Below are 17,354 nucleotides of genomic sequence, written 5' to 3' on the forward strand. Positions count from 1 at the left end.
ATAAACTGGTTTTAAACAAGGCTCAAAACAACCTTTTGGTTGTTTTAAAGGGATTCCTTCAGAAATAAATTTAGGATGGATTAACACATCTGACAGATATCAGTACATGCTTGAGCTCCTTATTCCTGTATTTCCTTTAGCCTGCCGACTGTCTGTGATGTGCAGTTTGGGCCCATTTAATCAGAGTGGGACTGGAACAAGAGTATCACATCCAACTGCAGCAGAGCCAGGCAGCCCTAGAGAGGAGGTTATTCCCTTGAAGATGAAATCAGAGAAGTTAAGAGATGGGGAGAGACTAAAGGTCAGGAAAAAAGAGACATTACAATTAGAGGTAGGCAGGCTGGTGTGATCTTGGCTTTGGTGAATTTAAAGCAGGCATACTTTGGATTTTGTTCTCTTTTTATCCAAGCCTCGAAGTTCAGGCAGAGGAGGCTCATTTTTAAGGGGTTCTTGTTTTGACCCGCTCTGCAGTTATCTGTGGAAGATCTGCATTGTGCCTGGTTCTATCCCTCCTGCTGGATCCAAGGAGAAACTCACCCAGGCACAGAGCTCTACCAGCACTTACAGGAACGCAGTTTACAGCCTAGCTTTTGCCATATATCTGTGTAAAATGCTACTGATAGCAGTTGAAACTCTGAATTCCCTTCAAGTAAAGAGTGTGCAAGCTGTAGATAGGACTGTGGTGTGGTATTATGACTTACTTTTTAAAAACATGCCTTCCCAGACCAAAAACTGCCAATAAAGACAGAATGAGATATGCTGAGGCAAGTAAGATATGTGTTTTATCAATAAAAGGACACCAGATATATGAACTCAAATATTACATTACTCAAGAGAAAGAACACAGGGTAACTTTTAAAAAGGGCTGGAGTACAGGACATTTTAAACTTATTTAAACTCCATTCCTTTAAAGCAATGCAATTTGCACAATCAGAACTTGCTGCTGTCAGATATCTGGCTGCACTCTCAGAGTAGGAGATTGCCCTCTAGATGTTAAAAGTTTGGCTACTTCTTCATTCCATCCCACAATGCCCAGATGGGACACACTGCATGAGTGGTGATTTTTGAGTAATGTACCCAGAGACTGAGAGCACAAACTCGAGGGAAATATAAAAAGTCAGGAAAAGATGGAATTTGTGTCTTTGCAGAGATGGGAAGGGGTAGAAATCTATTTAAGGTTGCCACTCTTTTCAAGCCACTTGTAAAAATCACAGCATCACCTCCAACAAATTAATTTTTCTAACCATAAACACCTACCTGGAATTCCTTGGGAATTGTTGCACAGAAATTCCTTCATCAAGATGGAAAAGAGAAATGAAACTGCTCGAGGGAGGTTATTTTGTCATTGCTAACACCCTTATCCATCTGGAGATTCCACAAAGTACTCATTTCAGTTTCTCATACCAGTGAGAACTATTTTTGCCATATGATTCAATTTAATCTACTCCAAATTTTCTGAATAATTGAAACACATAATGTACAGTCAGTCAGTAATAACAGCAAGCAGAAATAATTTTTTTCAAATGCAATAAATGCTTCAAAAAGACTCACCATGAAAAACAGACTGATTAAAGTTAATATAAAATGCAATTCTTTCACATGAGAAGAATTAACTAATGCTTTCATACCCAATAAGAAAAACAGAATATAATTGATCTTGTGTGAAGACAAATTATCTTCTAATTTTAAAACCAGAACTGATGCTGAGAGAGTCTTTTCTGCTTCTCTTTGAACTTAGGGAAGAATTGCCCATGGTTCAGGAAGGCCTGAGCCTGACATTTCATTCTTGTTTCATAACTCTCAGAGGTCCCAGCCAAACTTAGCAATTCACTCAGATAAGCAGGGGAGAAAGTCTGGATCATCAAAATCTGCACAGTCAAACAATGCAAACAAAAACTTACGAGATACTGATAAATGTCTTTATTATGACCATTTCATTTCTGTATAAAGCATCTTGGTTACAGAATAGATAATATATTTGTAGCCTATTTTGTTTCTTTACGAATATAAAAATTATTGGCTTTCTCTGAAAAAAAACTCACTCTTTGTTAAGAAAAAAACAACAGAATAATTCAAATTATAAATAAGGCCTATTCTTCATTACCAGAGAAAATGTATGGGTTCTTCATCTCTTGATTCTTCAAATTAAGATTAGCTGTCTAAAAGAAACATTCAATAAGATATCAAATCCTACCTAAAAATCTGTGCTAAGCAGGAAATCAGACTAAGTAATCTTTTCCTTTCCTGCCTCAATCTCCTAAAATGCTTATTTACAAAAACTAAGTAATTTTTACATAAGTTATGGTTCTGCTTTTGCTTTATATTTAATGAGTTCTGTTCAAAGGGTGAACTTGCTAAAGAAAATAATGCTTAGGACCGAAATAGACTGATAGACTTGTAATATTTCTGTGCAAGCTGTGTTTGGCTGATTTCTCTGGACTGACTTAGATATATCTGTCTCAGCCGCGCAATTTAATTAAAATCCAAACTGTGCTTTGTATTTCTGCCTTTATTAAAAGCCTGGGCTCAAAGCAGGACTGCATGGTCACAACTGGATGTTATCAATACCTGCCAATATTTGGAATACTCCCAGTTGCACGGAGCTTGAAAAAGTTTGCACGTTAAAACCTTGATTTTGGCGAGGGATCTTCTGTTTTCAGACACTTAAACTAACTGGGGAATTCTCCAGCACAGAGAATTCTCTCACACAGAGAGCAGCAGTTCTGTTCTCACCAGGACTAAACCAGAGCTCTGTGAGTGTCCAGCTCAGATCCTTCTCCTTTTAACTTTCTATTGAAACTCTACCTCAGCAATTGCTGTAAAAGGGTAGAAATATTAACAACTAGGGTATTTAAAACTTCTTATTGTTAAGATTGTTTCACCCACATTTGCCTCTTTGTTCATCCATCGTAATTCTTAGGGTTTGTTTTACTTGTTTTCAGGATCCGGCTTCTAATTCTGAGTCAGAGTATTACTGGAATAGGTTATTACTGCAGTACGTTAAAATAATTTTTAAAATACCCAATCCAAACAATAAAAAATAACCACTTAAAAATATATATTTCCACATTTTCAGGGCTAAAAAAAATTCAGATGAAAGGGAAAAAGCAGGAATTGAAAAAAAAAAATTCCTTGATCTGTCAAGGCAGAGGTAACACCTCAAGCCTATACAAATAGACAGATAATTCTCATTAAAATTAACACAAGGTTTCAAGCCTCCGCAGACAGAGAGATTGTTCTCATAAACAAAAGGCTGGAGGCAAAGTTAGTATCTGTAGGTAGTCCAGGTATTTTGACGTGTTCAACCCTAATCTATAAATTGCCTTCAGTATACAAATAATAAAGCAAATGTGGGCTCTCTTTCAAAACGCTTGATGACTAAGAACCATAATGAGGCAAATTTGGGATCCTCTCAACCTTCCAGCGATGTCCAAGGGATCAGGAGTTTTTCCAGATAAACTGCTGTATCCCGGGGCATCTCGAGTTCCAGGATGACTCTCTAAAGCCTGTTGATCTTACGCCTTTTTTTTTCACATCTAACTTCTTTTTCAAAGCCTCAGAGGCTGAGATAGAGGAGGTGACAGGCTTGTTGGGGCTTGCTGCTCTGGAGAGGCACCGAGCGCAGCCTGTGCCGCTCGGCTCTGCATTCCTGCGAGCGGGGGGAGAGCGCCCACAGATAATCTCAGACGAGGAAAAAAAGAAAGAAAAAAAAATGAAAAAGCATTTGCTTTACCTCTGTTAGTGCTAAGAACCTTTTCAGAAAAGCCTTTACTCCTGTCACAGCAGGACACAGCCTGACGTGAGGTGACCCAGCCAAACCACCCAGCGCAGAGCGGAGCTGGCTGGAGAATGGCAAGGCAAAAGAGAAAGCAGCCGGCAGGCGGAAAAAGTGAATTTTCAGTTACGGGAGATTACAGAGAGCAGAGATCAAATTCCAGCTGCGCTGCGGGGCCCTCGCTCTGCCCTCAGGTACAGACGGGCCCGGAGGGGACCGGCCAAGCTGCAGGGACGGCCCGAGGGGACAGCGGGGAAGGAGCCGCGGCTCCTCCTCAGCCTCCTCCTGCCCCACCGCCTCTCCCGTCCCGCTCTTCGTCATCCCGATCCTGTACCCCGTCCCCATCGCCATCCGTATCCCCGTACCCCGTGTCCCGTCCGCTCCCGGCCCGGCCCCGCTCGCTCCAGCCCCGCCGTGGGCCGGCGGGAGGCGGCGCCGGGGGAGGCGGGCCCTGCCCGGGAGGCCGGGCCGAGCGGAGGAGTTTATCCCGCTGAAGGGAACAGTTTCTCCCGCTGAGAACTGACAGCGCCAGGTCAGTGCGGGCTGCGGGGACCGGCCCGAGGTGAGGGAGCGGCGGGGGAGCGCGGGGCTGGGGGATCCCGGGCTGTGCGGGGTGTGAGGGTGTGAGGGCAGGGCCGCCGGGGCTCCGGGGCTCGGGGCGGGCAGGGCGCTCCGCAGAGCCCCGGCAGCCCCGCCGGAGATGCTCGGCGTGCCGGGAGGGACGGGCCGGCGGCTCCGCGGAGAGCGGAGCGGGGAGAGCGGAGCGCTCGGCGCGGCCCCGGCGGCAGCGGAGCCGCGGGCGCTGGGGGCGGGATGCGGTGCCGGAGCGCCCCGGCCCCTTTCCAGGTGCGGTCCCGGTGCGGTCCCGGCGCGGTCCCGGTGTGGTCCCGGTGCGGTCCCGGCGCTCCGGCCGCGGCAACCCGGGCACTGTGTCCATGGTGCTGCACCGGGTCCGGCAGCAGCCGGGCAGCGGAGGATGCTCGGGCTGGAGGGGCCGCCCTGCAGAGGTGATGGGGATCTGTCCACGGATGGATGGATCCTCTGCACGCCGTCCATCCCTGCCTCCCCTGAGGAAAGCAGCGTCAGGGCAGTGCTGGGCTCACCTGGCTGCTCTCGTAATGAATGAACAGCTTCTTTTTTTTTTCAATTTCCCAATCGCAGAAAGTCGGGGAGCCTCTCACAGCTTGTAACAACTGAGATGCTATGTTGAAATATATTGTGTCTTGATGGCATGCCTCAGGTTCGCAGGAGCGTTTTGTAATCTTCCTGGTGTCATTTCTCCCCGGGGTATTCTGCAGCTAGAGAGTGCAAGTTCCTGTGGTGTTGTAACTTTGTGGCCTTGCGTACACACGACAATACTATGCTGACTTAACAGGGATGCATTTATTAATATCAGTGATGTAAGGCTGGCATTTATTGTGATTAAAAGCTCAGGGAATTATCAATTTCTGGATGTCCCGTGGAGTTTAGGTTCCTTTAAATCAGGTGGATCAGTTATAGTTCTCTTTGAAATAACCGGGGGTTTGGGTTGGATTTGTATTTGTGACTTGCTGCCACATCTTTGAATAGACTTTTGGTGTAGAACACGATTATAATGTTCCATTTAAAAATATCTATTTTCTGGTAGCAATTAGTCGATCATTTAATAAGTGATTTACCTTTTAAAAGGTTACTGTGATTTGTTACTAGTTAACTAACAATTCCCATTGCACACCAAGCGACTGTGACATAGGATCCTTAGTGCTCTCCTTTGAAAAAAGTTGCATGTGATGTACTCTCATTAATATCAGAATTTGGTGCACCAAGTGATGTGTTTGACATCATTATTCACTTTGGCTGTCACCAAAAAAAAAAAAAAATGCTGCAAAAATTGCTCAAAGATTTAATTATGAGATTACAAGAAATCACTCCTAGCAGTGTGTTAAAGCATGTGGCACAATATAAGCATGGGCTTGTCAAGGGCAGAGAGAGCTGAAAAAAATAGTTTGAATGATAACCAATCGGAAATATAAAATAAAGGTATTTTTACACAGACAACTTTTGAATTGGAATGTTTTTAGACATCAGTTTTGTAAAATATCTCACTAACTGTAGTGGTTCAGAGATTCCATACTTCTAAACAGCCTTAAGATGGTCTGCGTTCCTTAGACGTGCCAAATTCCTACAATATACAATATATTTAACACCCGCATTCAGTGAAACTTCCATTCTAATGTGGAATATACAAATAATATTTTTTCCTGATATAAATTTGTGTTTCATTAATGAATTCTGATATGAAGGCGGTGCAATATTAGAATTTAATTGAAGGATATTGAAGCTATACCTTTTACCCTTCCTTATTGGACTGATAAATACACCCCTTATCAACAGTGCTTCTGAATCTGACTTTTTTAAATAACTATAAGTCCATTTCTAAGTCAATAAAATAAATTTATGGGCATTTTAAATTTAAAGGCACTGTTTCAATTATTTTTAGTGCAATTTCCTACTTACATTAATGGCTAATAAAATGAATTTTGAAATGTTGCAAACGATTTTATTGCAAAAAGAAGAAAAATTTCAAAGTAGAGTGAAAACTCTGTCTGGACTAAATAATGAAAAGTAAACTTAATACTTTTTTTCACCTTGATTGGTGAGGCCCTCTTCAGGATTTTTTAAAAATATAATCTGTTTAGAGTGGAGTTGAATATATTTCCTAGCCCTTTTTAGTAGCCTAATTGTGAATCACTAATTGTGCGTGTTTGATATTCAGAATCTGAGTTTCTTTTACAAACTTTTTCACGAGGATTATTCCCATGTCCTTCTTTGTCTCACAGTAAAAGTGTTTCCAGTGCAGTTTCTCAAGAGGAATCATCCCACAGTTACAAATTCTCCATGCTAAGTTCTTTTGAAGTCTTGGATACAACATTTTCCACTAGTTATTGCTTCTGGTTTCATTTTTTAGTCACTAATAGGTTTATAAGTGCTAATTTTTTCAGTCTGTGTTTCCATAACGGTGTGTAGTTTTTTAACAGCAGGATCTGGTTTTCAGGTACTTTATGCCAAATGTTCTTTGTGTGTCAGTTCACTTTTTGTGGACTAACAAGAGAAAGAGTTAGAAATAATCCAAAGCAAGAGAAAATTGTTGTCCTCAGATCCTGCTCCTCATGCCGCAAACAGAATTTGGGCGTTCTCATTAACAGGTCAATTTTAAGGGCTTCATTTACAGAGTATTTGGGGAAAAAATCTCCTCCTTACCCCCGTCTTTTTCCCTGAAGAGGCTTTTCCAAGGCAGAAGGAAAAATGAAAGAGCCGTAAGATTTGTCTTTGGATTCTCAGGAATATGAAACATAAATTGATTTCTGCATTAAATGATAAACCTTTTATATTTCTTTTGTCTCTTCCCCCCTCCACTTTTTATTTTCCACAAAGGGAAGAGCCCAGGAAGTGTTTTTTTCAGTTGTGCTTTGTTTTAAATGTAGGGTAGTCCACCTTTCCCCAGTGGTGCTGCTGCTTTCAGGTTCCAGGGACAATGTAGAAAATGCTGGTGCTAAACAAATTATCACCCTGGTACTCAGCCCTGTGGTGAGTGGGCTTGGGATACTCCCAGGTCTTGCAGGTATAAGGAAATAAAAGGGGAAAATAAATGTGGCAACCATAGGAAACATTAAGTTTCTACTTCAGCATCAGCTCTTCTGCTGCAACATGGACTTTCCTCTTCCTCCCGCTACAAACTTGTCAGCTCTTCTCATGCTGCAGGGCAAATTATAATAAATCTGTCCTAGAGGTTTGCTCTTTAAATTTAGAGGTTGGGGGGATAAATGAAGCAAGGCCTATTCTGGAAACTTTCGCAGAACTTAAGTCAGTTTGATGATGTTCTCATTTTTCTCCCACTCCACCCACACCTTCCATTATATTATTTGGACTGTTTGCCCTCTCATAAACCACTCTATAGAATTGAACTAAACAATTACATCATTCTCCAATTAAAATTCATGATACATGAACTATATAGATATTTTTAATTACCTGTGTTGCAGTAGTACCGAGCAGCCTAGTCAAGATTGGGGCCATCTTCTTACTCAAATGAAATAATTGCCCCTGTTCTCAATACTGTGTGATCTAGGACATGAGAATGCAAAGAGTTCCCCACTTGCAATGGAGAAATGTAGGAGGGAGATGGAGGCAAAAAATGAAATTAGAAATGTCAGTGTGTCCATTTGTGCTTACAAGAGTAAATGATGCTGACAATGATAATAGATTCTAATCAGCATGATGACAGAAGAAGTTAGGGATTTGTGTAATAAATCCCCAAATTTGCAGCAAAAAACACCTCGACATCTCTTCTCTTTACTTGGCAGTTTCTCAAGCTTTCCCTGGAAATAGGAAAACTATCCCCCTTAGACAGGGGAGAGAAGGAGCCACCTCCAAAGCCGGGTTGTGAATTTCTGGAATGGACTGGCAGGAGATGCTCTGTGGACTTGCATCAGCCACCCCCTCTCCTCATGACTAAGCAGATCTCCTCCATGCCATGCAGGCTGCACATTCAGGACAAAGTCTATGAATTCAAGTCTCTGAATCCCAAAGTCTACTCTGCTGGTTGATAATTAGCAATTTACAAAACAAAAAGCTGCCGCAGCTCTGGGGGTTTATGTCCAGCACTGCATGGCTGCTGGGGTGAACACAGGTGTGTGCTTCTGGACATGCTTATAGGGGATGTGTGTGTGTAGGGAAGGGATTAACCCTGTGTTAGGAATGGCTTCTTACTAATCTCAGCAGTGCTGAAAGGCTCTGTGTAATTTCTGATAACACAGGATTACAAATATTAGATAATATCCCAACAGAAAATATACAGAACACTCCACGCTAGCAAAGAAACTTCTTGGTTTAGTGGAAGATGCATAGGGTCTTAGAAAAAAAATAAAATAAATCTCAGCTTCCTTGAGGTCAGTGGTGGATGTGCTCTTTCAGTAGGATCAGGTTTGCAGTGATAAAAGTCTAGTCCTCTGTACAGTTTGCTTCCATGCAATTACTGCTGAATTCCTGCGTGGCTGTGGGTTTAGCATGCTCAAAATTGAGGGTCTGGCTCTAAAGGAATTGCTGCTTGCTCTGTGAGACTAAACGCCTGAAACAAAATACCCATGAGTATGTGTTACAGCTCAAGTGCTAGATATTCTTCTTTAAAAATTATGAGAAATGCCCATGTAGCATGAGGAGTTATTTATCTGCCTTTTATGGGATCAATTTCTGAACGTATTTCAACTCCAAATGAACGCCAACATTTTGGTGCAGATGTTGCAGTTGCTATTAGTTTATTCCAGACTTCAAATTAGGCATGAATTCTCCTTTTGGTCTTCTACAAGCTGTTATTATGCCATTATAAAATAGTCTGCTTCGTGCTGCTTTACGGGCTGTTGGAATTTCATAGGCTCCATGGGGATTGATGTCTTCCCTCTTTATCACAGATCAGATTGTGACATATTTTAGATTCCCTTTTGCCAGAACCCTCTGACTTTTTATAGACCTCCACTCCAATTCCTCTAACTCACCTGTGTGCATAAAATTCTAAATATGTGATTTGCATCCAAACAGCTTCAGCTGTATGGAATATTTATAGGATAAGGCAGAGCACTGGAAGATTTCTTATTGCATCTTGTGTTTTTCCACCGAGTTTCAGCATTTACTTTGCAGAGAATTTCATATTTGCACAAGGCAGTCCTGCCCAGAATTATGATCTCGTCTTAAACTTTTTACACAATACATGATTACGCTGCATTGCATAAATTGGGATTTTTATGTTATGATATTGCATGAGAAGTCCATAGTACTTGTGTGTTTGTTTAGATTTATTGAACAGAGAGGTTGTGTAACTGCTGTTAGTATTTGTGGCTGTGTAGCAGCAATTTGGAAGTTTGAGAGGCTTTGAGCCAGGTTGCCAGCTGTATACCAACAGACTGATGAACATTTTCACTCCCTGTGCTGAGGGAATATTTGAATATTGCTGTGAACTAAGTGCTCAACCATAGTGCTGTGAGACAGATGTCAGGCTACCAAAAGACTCAGATTGTTCCACCAAAAAAAGGAACTATGGAAAGAAAAATGTTAATTACAGGCTTTAACACTCACACCAAGATCTTCTAGTAGGGGTGGTCAGAAAAACAGGTTTTACTACCTGGACCTGATGCTTTGTGGTGCTATCTAATATGGGGGCTTGTGGAAAAATGCAGCCACTTCTATTTACTGCCTTTCATAATGTACATATTTCCTCATGATAGGTTTGGGTCCTGACTTTTTATGTCTACAGTAAATAAAACTGAGAGTTTATCCTTTCATCTCGAATGTGTTTTCCTTGGAGTTGCTGTTCCCTACAGTGGTATTTCAGCTACAATATTTTATGCTGAATCTCAGTTTTTAAGCTTCATGGAAGCATGTTATTATGTGGTACATTGCTAAATTGATTTTTAATCCTACCTATGAAAGTAAAAAAACAAGAAACCCAAATTTTATTCTCAGTTACACCCAGAGAAATCTATAGATAAGCAAGTACAGAAGTACATGAGGGCAAAAGGTTGCTTTATTTGCTCAGAGTTTATCTGTATTGTCTAAACTTATTCAGGACTATATTCAGGGAGAAATTTTGAAGAGGCCGCAGCAGAGGGTCTCATTCCCTTCAGGACGAGGAAAAAATGTAATATTTATGTGCTTTCTAACAGGTATTATGTCTAAAACAAAGTTCTTGCACTGACTTAATTATGCTCCAATCCCCCTAAAGGTAACCAGTGATAGTAGATGGATTTATTTCATGGAGTCACAAAAATTCTGCAAGGGTTTCACTGTTTTTCTTCCCTTTTGTTACTCCCAGATTCCAATGTTTGCACTTGAACTGCATATCTGAGATGCCTTGTTTGTGCATAAGGCATGATAACGTATTTGGGGATTGAAATTAGTAGAAATACTAAGAAAAACAGGCAAGTATTTTATTTCTTTTAAGTATCCCCTAGTATTGGCAACATAAATTGAGTTCTACAAATGGGTGAATATTTGAAGGTACTCATATAGAGGTACAGACTTTCTGAGTTTTGCCTAGAACAGGATTAGAGAATATGGAAACAAAAGTTCTGCAGATGTGCTTTCACTTTCACAATTTCCAGCTGTTGCTGAAGATGGTTTGAGATAATAAACATGATGAAACTTAAAGCCTTATCTAAAACAAAAGAATTTCACATTAAATCAGTTCTCTGATTGAAATAAGCACCATTTAAAAGGTTTCTTTTCCTGCATTTGGTCTGGGTGTTTTTACATTTACATTACAGCTATTGCCAGAATTGCTGAACTGGCCTGGAATGGATTCTTTACTAAAGATCTCATCTAAATAGGAGTTGTTCATTTGACTACAGAACAACTTTCCAAATTAGTGCTACAAAAGTTTCAGGTCTTGAACTTAAAGAGGAAAAAAGCAAATATTCAAGAATTCCAGTGAAGGGCTCAGGGTTTTTACCAATGGTGTCAATGTATTTCTCGTTAGTAAGGCAATGCAAAATAATTTTTAAAATCTGATGGAAGCTTAATTAGTAGTTCTTACCTTGTTTCTTTGGGTTATTATTGTTGTTATTATTATAATTAATAATAGTAATAATAATAGATGCTATTGGAAGCTAATTCCACCCCTGCTTTGCCAGCTTTTGGAGCATTATTTGGTGATGTGAGCTCACCAGTTGTCTCAAACTGCTGAATTGTTTGTGTGACACGGGGCAGAACATTAAGCCGTGATGAACAGGAAACTCAAGAGGCTTCCTTGCACGGCTTCCTATGGGCACTGCCCAAATTTTGTTCCTCGTGTGGCCAACTTTACCAGGATATTTGTTATGTTCCCAAAATCTGCTTCAGTGTCGGGCTTTTTGCAGGAAATCTAGCCCCTTGGATAAAACCCACGCCTGAAATCCTTGCACTGTTTCAGGATTTTAGACAGGGTAACACACCAGGTTGTGCAAGCTGCATTCTGACACAGGTAATGACATTTGAGGAATTATTTTCTTAGATCAGGATTACTGATTTGTTAAGAAATAATGATTACAGCACAGCTGGCGTGGGCAGGAATTCTTGACAGTGCTTGAAGTACTGGGAAACCCTTCAGCAGCAAGAACCCACTTTTTCTACAGCAAAGATATTTTCTTGTAGATGTCATGTTGAAAAAAATTTTGGCAATGAAAATCGTAATCCAAAAATAGAATATTAACGACCTACACGCTAAATTTGTATAATTTGTATTAAGAAAAACCACATAGGCGAATGTCAGAGTCCACAGTAACAGGAACCATTATGAAATGAGTCTATCACTGTTTTCATTGGTATCTGTCAATTTTTTCATGAGTCACAGTTTTGTTGAGAAGGGCATTTTTTTATGCAAGGGAAGAGTTGCACACAGCACAGCAGCACTGTGAGCTGTACATAATCTGCTGTTTCATCCTTCATGATGTAACACTGAGGATGTGGAAGTCATGTGCACTTCTTTCCATTCTGTTTTTGGTGCCAATTTCGAGTAGGTGAGAGATTAGACAAAAATCCAGAAAACTGCTGTGTATTTTCTCAGTTGTCCTTTTAAAAGATAACAATATTATCAGTCCCCTCCTCTTTTCTAATATTCATAAAACAGAATTTATGCAGAATAGGTGGAGTAATGTGCAATTTTAGGATTGGGTCTGGCTTTTTTAATCTTGTGAAATAGCAAGATTATCTTTAATCTTAATAGAAGCTACTGGAGTGCAGTGTGATTAGATTAATTGCAGTGGTGGATTAGGGCAGGGATCGAAGGCCAGTGTGGGACTTTGGAGGCCCATCAGAGCAGGGAGTTGGGAAAATGGGAAGAAGCTGTCCACAGTGAATATCAGGAAAGGAAATTAATTAATTAATTAATTAATTAAAGGAAATTTCAGAGGACGGCAGTGGGCAGATTAGCTATGCCTGCTGGACTTCTTTATTTACTTAGACCTTTTTATTTTTGCCAATGGAAGTATTAAAATCCAGGGGAATTCTTTAAAAAAATACAGATGTTTGAATTTCATTCTCAAAGCTTAAAGTTTATTGTTGGAACCTTCTTGATTTTGAATTCTCTCTGGTCTCTTATGAGATTTTCAGCTTTTCTTGGTTTAAGATATGCTGACAATGCCATAACGTGGTCTTTCACTGTATTTTGGCATCCCTGCTCATTGTTCTTTTTCTGCCCAAGTTTGCTCTGTTTTTCAAATCTAGCCTCACTCATGACTCCTCTGAGAGCAGGAGCTGTCTGATATGCTAACAACAAGTGACAGCTTTGCTGTCTCTGGGGACAGCAGAGCAGGCAGCGAGCGCTGCCGCAGCCCGAGGTGAGTTCACAATAACAATAACTGCTCCATACTCCCCATTTGCTGTCCTGGAGCATGCCCACGTCCTCTGACGCAGGCTGGGCAGCAGATTCCTGTCTCCTCCCCTCCCCAGAAACAGGAAGGCACAGCACAATGTTAGAAAGCATGTGGCAATTTTGAATTTCTGCTCCAGCTTGACCCTGAGGGCGGCTCTTTTGTTGGCACTGGTGGAAGAGCTGGGCTGGGGATCTCCACAGAACGGCAGAGGGGGTGGATTGGAATGAAAAAAACCCCAGAATCACAACAAATTGCTAGATGTGAAAACAGAGGGACCATCTCTCCCTTTCCTCCCCAAAATTTTGAAGGGAGGAATAAAGGAAAGAAAAGGGTTGAGGTGAACAAAGGAAGAGAAAGGAGAGAGAACCTTTAATTGTCCTGGAAGGAAAGCAGAAAAAAGCAAGGAGGAAGAAGAAATTGGTGCAAGCATGGTTGCCACTTTCCTGACAATTACTCCAGGAAAGGCTGATGAATGTAGTAATTACACCTGGCATTACTCTGTGGAAGAAAGGAATTCTCTGGAGTGATAGAGAACTCATTTAGCTATGAATATGAAATAAATGAAATAAAGGCAATGGAGGCTACACACTAAATAGCACTGTTGTCTTCTCCCAGGGTGTCATTTAAACTGTTGTACAGCTCCTGGAAGAAAACATCCTCTGAGTAAGAATTCCTGAAATTAAATCAGAGAAAAAAATTGTGAAATTTGCTGTTGAGAGGAGTGTGGCAGTGGGGAAGAGTTACTGTCAGAGCCCGTAGGATTCTCCTCCCTGCATCTTCTAAAAGCCATTCTTCTGAACAGGTTCCTTTATTTCCTTTGGTGCTGAGCAGCAAATCTTATGAAAAGGAAGTTTTCCTCTATATCCATGGAGAATGTGGATTATCCTAAAAGCTGGAGGTAATTTTGAGGGGCCAGTATGGTGTTCACTATACCCAGAGCAGGAGATGAGATTAGTATGAATAATTATAAATATGAATAATTATAAATATGAATAATTATAAATACGAATACTTATAACTGCTTTCCAGTTTGCTGCAGTATTGCCATTCTTAGGTAGTGAAGTCTTGAAGCAGCAAAATATTTCCTGTGTTTTTATGAGACATGAAGATGAATGCGTAAATGCTGGATGGCAACTACAGGAATTTGATCCTTATCGAGAATGGAACTTGTATTTTAGAGTTTCCCATCTCTACAGGGGTTTCTGCACAGATATTTCACTGAAATGGATTGGGGAATATGGTACTGAACTTCAAATTTGGGAAAAAGGGGTCAATGCCTTTATTAGTGCTCAGTAAAAGGGTGTACAAGAGAAAAGCATCTTTGGTGAGATTTAAGAGATCTTTGTTCACGTTCTCACTGGTGCTGAACACCTCCAGAACTGTGAGAACCCACTACAGGTATTCCCAGCAGAAACTGGCACCACAGGTAGGAAGAAAAGCTGGTTCACAATTATACAACTGAGTGGATTTGAGGAAAACCAAAACAAAAGCCCAAAGCAATGATATTCCCCCTTCCCATTGAACACGAAGACTTGAACTCTACCAGTAAATCAGAGTGTGCTGGAATTCGGGCACAGTTGCAGGAAATGGAAGGTTCAATGGATAAATTCTTAGAACTATCCCTGCTCCAGTTTTAGCTCAACTAATTAAGAGCCATTCAATCACTTCCCTGAAATAATCTAGGAACCAGCAGGGGCCTTGGACCTTTTGCAAGAGGCCATTTACAAATTGCCACCCACTTTGGCAATGGGAGTGGGACAAGCATGGCCAGAGTGGGAGCTCTGGTGCCCTTAAGTTTTTGGGAAGAGCTGAACTGAAATCAGCTGAAATGCCTTTCAGATTTGTTATCATTTCTTTGGAAGTTTCTTCCTGCCCTCAGAGCAAGATGATCTGTGCTTGATATTCTACTCATGGATTTTTAGCTCAAAAAGATCAGTGATTTGTAATGTGGAGATCTTTCTAAAAAAGCTTGTGGCATGTGAGACAGAAATTGTATATTTGGTAACAGAGGTCACTGCTTCACTGGAATTTCATGAAAAGAATCTCTGGAGGTCATTTTAGTCTGTGTTGTCTGTTCGTTTGGCTGCCATGTAAATAAATAAAAGAAATAAAGCCCAAAATCTTTTCAATTACTCCAAAATTTTTCTCACTTGTTGGTGAAGCAAGAAGTTCCAGGAGCTTTTGATGGCAAAATTCTTTATTTATACATCTGTCCTGAGCAGATGTTAGTACAATACTTGTATATGATAGAGTCAATGCTCTGAAAAATAATTTGAGTTTTTTATTGTCCTGCTGTCTGTTCCCAGATCTAGAGACAACATTATAACTCACCTGTAAGGATATATCACAAACTGTTTGCTCTGGAAATTCCTTCTGGCTCCAGTAAAAACGCAGAGGACAAACAAAGTTCTGAAAAGTGTGCACAAGGTGTGAGAGAAGGGAGTTAGACCTGGGTTTAATTCATGGTCCTTCAGGGCAGCCTGAGCTCTGCTCACCATCTGCTTTGAGTGGCATTGCAAAGGACAGCAGGGCCACACGGACTGATTTACCCCAAATTAGACCAAAAAAAATGGAATTTTAATTGTGTGGTAATTAAATGGAAAGCATTTTACACAGAAGTGTAAAATCTAAAAGATGAAGGTGTGTTTTAACACCTGAAAATTTGGGAGCTAAAATATTTGACAGTGTTGGCACTATTTCAAATTTCATTTCTGCCATAGAAGTTGGTAAATATTTTAAGTGTTGAATCCTTTCAGCTCTGTGATCATTGATTCAATTAAAGAAGCTGAAATTATCGTGTTTTGTTGAGACTTAAAAAAGAAGCTTCAAGAACATTTTATAGGCAAATAAAGCAGTGAAGCATTCAAGAAGAAATAGAGAATAATCTATAAGGTGTTTCAAAAGAATGAGACATTGACTTCATAATAAAAATTGGGCAATTCAGAGACTCAAAGCACAATTTCAGATGAAAAGGTTAATATTTTAACATCAAATCATTGACTGGCAACCTCAGAAACAGTACAGAGAGGAGGAAGTTCTGTTTATCTTTGTAAGGGCATTGTCTTGAATATGGGAAACCAGAGATGGGGAAAGCATTTATTTATATAGGAAAAACACCCCAGCACTCCTCAAGCCCTTTTGTTATTCTTAATCAAAGAGTAACTTTTAAAGGAATTTTCTAAAAACAAAACTTGTCATTTTTAACCCACCTCAAACTGGTTCAACTGAAAGAGGGTGGATTGAAGTTGGATATTAGAGGGAAATTCATAATTAAGAGAGTGGTGACAGTGGCTGCTCCATCCCTGGAGGTGTTCGAGGCCGGGTTGGACAGGAATTGGATCCACCTGGGATAGTAGGAGGTGTCCCTGCCCATGGCTGGGGTGGGACTGGGCGATTTTTGAGGTCACTTCCAACCCAAACCATTCTGGGTGCTGTGAAGTCATCACCTCATTGCGTGTGCTGGGGCAGCAGCACAACCACAGCCATTCCAAAGTGGAAGAGTAATCCAGAAATGCAGGGTTCTGGAAGATCTTTTCCTGTTTTCTCAACTTTTAAGGTATATTTTTCAAATTTTCTTTGCCTTGGAAAACCTTGGCTAAAATGGGAATTAAAGCATCAAAATGGATATCTGGTGTGTTAATATAAAATCAAAATTTTTGTATTTACTTGAGCTGAAATGGGAATTAAATCATCAAAATGGATACCCAGTATGTTAATATCAAACCAAAATCAAAATTTTCCAATTTCAATGGTTTATAATAAGACTAAGAGTAACACAGAAGGAGAATGAAAGGAAATAATGTGGGAATTATTATGGCTGTTAAAAAGTGTCGTTCTGCCCTTATCCAAATAGTTCTTTGAGCAGTAGAACCAAATCCCTTTGCATCTTACAGATATGTCTTTTTGGAATTCTTCATTTGGATTTATTTATATTTGTTTTCACAAGTTGAGCTCAAATTATTGCTTTGTGCTCAAACTCCTCTACATTTTTAGTCAAAAAACCAAGAGTTTCCAAAGCCCTTGGGATGAAGAGAAAGACCCCAACAAAACCACGATAGGAAACGGTGAATATTATGAGCTTTTTTCGTTACAATGGCGTTATCAATTGAAAAATTATTTTTTAATGGGCATTATATGAATCAATCTGTTAAATAAATATTGTATTTTAGAATGTGTTCCAAAATCTGCATACCTTTGGG

The 17,354-nt window shown here is 40.4% G+C and overlaps 1 protein-coding gene across 2 annotated transcripts in view; it reads left to right on the top strand.

Annotated features, from left to right (window-relative positions):
- Positions 1-4,230: 4,230 nt before the first annotated feature.
- Positions 4,231-17,354, top strand: part of PPARG (peroxisome proliferator activated receptor gamma) — a 50,293-nt gene continuing 37,169 nt past the window's right edge. The window contains exon 1 of one of the 2 annotated variants that reach the window (XM_033072010.2): positions 4,231-4,307. The gene's annotated coding sequence lies outside the window, so the exon portion shown is untranslated. Of the gene's footprint in view, positions 4,338-17,354 lie in introns of both variants that reach the window. The other variant, XM_033072009.2, reaches the window with a different exon arrangement.

This window comes from Catharus ustulatus, chromosome 13 (assembly GCF_009819885.2).
Source record: "Catharus ustulatus isolate bCatUst1 chromosome 13, bCatUst1.pri.v2, whole genome shotgun sequence".
Classification (NCBI taxonomy): Eukaryota; Metazoa; Chordata; class Aves; order Passeriformes; family Turdidae; genus Catharus; species Catharus ustulatus.